The sequence below is a fragment of the Notamacropus eugenii genome, chromosome 5 (genome assembly GCF_028372415.1).
Source record: "Notamacropus eugenii isolate mMacEug1 chromosome 5, mMacEug1.pri_v2, whole genome shotgun sequence".
Taxonomy (NCBI): domain Eukaryota; kingdom Metazoa; phylum Chordata; class Mammalia; order Diprotodontia; family Macropodidae; genus Notamacropus; species Notamacropus eugenii.
Genome location: NC_092876.1, coordinates 93740312 through 93744429, shown reverse-complemented (window position 1 = coordinate 93744429; position 4118 = coordinate 93740312). Strand labels below are relative to the sequence as shown.

At 44.6% G+C, this 4118-nt stretch overlaps 1 pseudogene; it reads left to right on the top strand.

Moving 5' to 3' along the window:
- The first annotated feature begins 1947 nt into the window (after positions 1 to 1947).
- Positions 1948 to 4118, top strand: LOC140508813 (eukaryotic translation initiation factor 4B pseudogene; annotated as a pseudogene).

The following is a 4118-nucleotide window of genomic DNA, read 5'->3' as shown; positions in this document are numbered from 1 at the left end:
GATTGGAAGTAGAAGTACAAGTGGGGAGAGAGGGGGAGGGGAGAGAGGAAAGAAGAAAAGCGGAGCCTACTGTCCTCTTGGCTCCTCACGTGCTAAGAGAGCTTTCAGGCTTCCTCAATCCTACTTAACCTTCAGCCACACAGTTTGCATCTGAATACCGTGCTGTTAGATAACAATAGTGTGCCCAGATCCGGGACAATCTCGAGGGCAGGGAGACTCCACCCATCACGTATCTCCCGGGGAGAGGCGGAAATACCCGAGCTAGCCGAGCTAGCTCAGTGTGACCTTCTCGAATCCCCGCTGTTCATGGAGGGCCTCGTAAGACTCTAAGATTTAGAAGTCCCACTTTTACCCGCCCGAGACCGTCCACATGGAATTGAGCTTCCAATCCCAACACTAAGGGAAACCAGAAACTTTGGAGAAAGCAAGATAGATTTTTATAGGGTAAAGATGCAATTACATAACAGGAATTATGAATATTAAAAAGGTAGGAGGTGTTTGTTAAGAGGTGAGGTAATAAAGGAGGCGGTTCCAGCCACAGTGCAATTACCCACAATGCATACAGAAGCATTCATTTGGGGGGTTATGTATGTATGATAACTATATTATAATAAGCCTATATCATAAGTTGACCTAAAGGACAGCTTTTGCTATTACTGGACAGGTACCTACTTAGGGAAAGTCCCTTCTATTCTTTTGGGGTTCACATCTTGCTTGGGCATCCTAGTGGTGCTGCTTTCTGATTGACTGATGATTGCAATGCTGTCTGAGACTACATGGATGTAGTTGTGGTTGAGTGCATGGACACACCTGCTGTTTCTGTGGGAAATACAAAGAATGGGTCTGGGAGTAGTGGCTAGCTAGAGGCAGTTGCTGAGATCCCACGATCCCATCACATGGACACTCCTGTTGTTTCTGTGAAAAATATGAGTTCATGGACCCAGCTGTTGTTCTAGTGAGCAATGAGGCATATATGAGGAAGTTAGTATATTGAGTAAGGGTGGGGGGCAGTGGGTCTGCTGTTCAGTGATGCCTATAAGGAAGTTAGAATAATGGGGTTGGGGGCAACTTTATAAAGATTCCATCACTCTATTCAGTATGTGATTCCCAATGTAAGACATATCTACTTAATACCAGTGCCTTCTTTTCATTATCTCTAATTTATCATATATGTGTTATATATAATATACATATATATATATATATAATGTCATATATGTTGTATATAATGACATGGCATCAAACATATCTCAAATGCATGTGGTTTGTACATAGCTACATTGTCTCTCCCAATGGACTGTGAACTCCTTGAGGGCAGAGAATATGTTTTGCTTTTTTTTAATTCTCAGTGCTGACCACAGTACCTGGCACATAGTAAACATTTGATAAGTATTTATTGCTTAACTCACTTTACAGTGATGGATTATAGAATAATGTTCCAGATGACCCCAACTTAGTCTCCTAGATCATAGCTCATAGAATGCTAGCACAAAACATATCTTTGTGTTTGTCCTTTGCTCTGGAAGAGGACCATGACATTGAGATGATGACATGACTTACAACTGACTTTGATTTGAGTGAGAGGGCTGTGCATGCAAGGTCACCAACCTAACTTCCATCTCCTGGCCATCTGGGTCCAGTGGCCTGATACTCATCAGGACAACTGGAAATGGTCCAAGATGCAATGTGAGCCCTAGGCCCTTTAAAGCTAAGGTCTTATCACATTCTCACTTTGAGTGACATATACCCATTCAATGAATAGTCTTCTTAAAAGAGAAAATAATTAAAAGTTGGAAGGCTTTAGATTTAACTGGTGTCGGGAAATGCTTCCTCCAGAAAATGGGACTTCAATTGGAACTTGAAGGATATCAGGGAAGCCAAGAGATGGACATGGATGGGCATAAAGTGTTAAGAAGACTGGAAAGGGTTCTGCCTCCCTCTCCCAACATGGCGGCTTCAGCTAAAAAGAAGAATAAGAAGGGGAAGACCCTCACCTTGACAGACTTCCTTGCTTAGGATGGTGTCACTGGTGGGGGAGGAAGCACTTTTGTACCCAAATCAGTCAGCTGGGCTGACGAAACTGATGACCTGAAGGAGATGTTTCCACCACTTGGCATAGTAATGATGACGTCATGTACAGGGCGCCTCCAATTGACCGTTTCATCCTGCCCACTGCTCCACGGGCTGCTCTGAAACCCAATGTTGACCAAAGCCATCTTCCCAAGTCACCTCCCTACACTGCTTTTCTAGGGAACTTGCCCTATGATGTGACACAGGATTCCATCAAGGAGTTCTTTAGAGGACTGAATATCAGTGCAGTACGTTTGCCACGGGAACCCAGCAATCCAGAAAGGATGAATGGTTTTGGTTATACTGTTTGAGGACTTGGACTCACTGCTCAGCGCTTTGAGCCTAAATGAAGAGTCTATAGGCAACAGAAGAATACGAGTGGATGTTGCTGATCAAGCACAGGATAAAGACCGAGACGATCGTTCCTTTGGCCGTGATCGGGATCAGAATCGGAATTCTGACAAGACCGACACAGACTGGAGGGCTTGCCCTGCCACAGACAGTTTTGATGACTACCCTCCTCAAACGGGTGATGGTAGCTTTGGAGACAAGTATCGTGAACGTATGATTCAGACCTGTACCGGGATATAGACCGATATAGAGGCCGGGATCGATATGATGACAGGGGCAGCAGAGACTATGATAGAGGCTTTGATTCTAGGATAGGCAGTGGCAGAAGAGCATTTGGTAGTGGGTACTGTCGGGATGATGATTATGGAGGAGGTGATTACATCGCTATGAAGACAGATATGACAGACGAGATGATCTGTCATGGAACTCAAGAGATGATTACAGCTGGGATGATTTTAGGCATGAAGACAGAGGTCCCCCTCAGAAAGGACAAAGATTCATCAGCTAGCACCTCACAGTCTAGCCAAGCTGCCTCCATTTTTGCGGGAGCAAAGCCAGCGGATACAGCTGCTAGGGAATGAGAAGTAGAGGAACGACTACAAAAGGAGCAAGAGAAACTATCACTACAGCTGGAGGAGCCCAAACTAGAAAGACCGCCCTAGGAGAGACACCTAGGTTGGTGAAGTGAGGAAATGCAGTGAATCTTCACAGACTGGTAATACAGCACCATCTGGCAGAAACACACAAAGGAGGGAGAGTGAGAAATCCCTAGAAAATGAAATACTCAACAAGGAAGAGGATTCTCAGTCCCCAACTTCCAAGCCTTCTAAATCAGATCAGCTTCCCCTAAAGGTGATGCCTGCACCCGCGCCAAAGGAAAACACCTGGGTGAAACGAAGCTCCAACCCTCCTGCCCGATCTCAGAGCTCAGACTCTTCAGAGCAGCAGTCTCCCACCAGTGGTGGAGGAAAGGTAACATCCCAGCAGTCTGAGGAAGGAGCTAATACTTCAAGGAAAGATGAGAATAAGGTAGATGGGGTGAGTGTGCTGAAAGGCCAAAGTGGGAACTCCAACCGTGGTCCAGTGGATGGAGGAAGTAAAGACCATTGGAAGGAGCCTGATAGGAAAGATAGCAGAAGGGACCAAGATTCAAGACCTGCATCTGAGCCAAAGAAACTTGAAGAAAATCCGGCCTCTAAATTCAGTTCTGCGAGCAAGTATGCAGCTCTTCCTGTTGATGGTGAAGATGAAAAAGAGGGCGAAGACTACACCGAATAAACCTCCACGTCTTGTGCTTTCTCACAGTCTCTTGCCAACTTGCAACATTCGAGAGCAAATCAAACCTCTATCCAGACAAGACAAAATAAAACTCACCGTCTCCTGGAGACCTTTCTTAACTTTTCTTTTTTTAAAGAAAAAAAGGAAAACAATAAAATTCATTTGCATGCTGCTGCAGCCTTTAAAATATTAAACCAACCGTAGAATTTCCAACCAGCATAGCCAGAGAGAGAGAAAGATGTACAGCTTTTTAAAAGAAAATTTCTTGTGTGTTTTAGCAGCACCATATAACTGCCTGTATGAATAGTGCCTAGGGTCCTCCTTTTAACAGAAACATTAATGTTAATGAGTTGGTTTCTGAAAGCTGGTTGGGGGATAGGTCAGATATAAGGAAGGAGATGGATTTTCTCCCTCTTGAT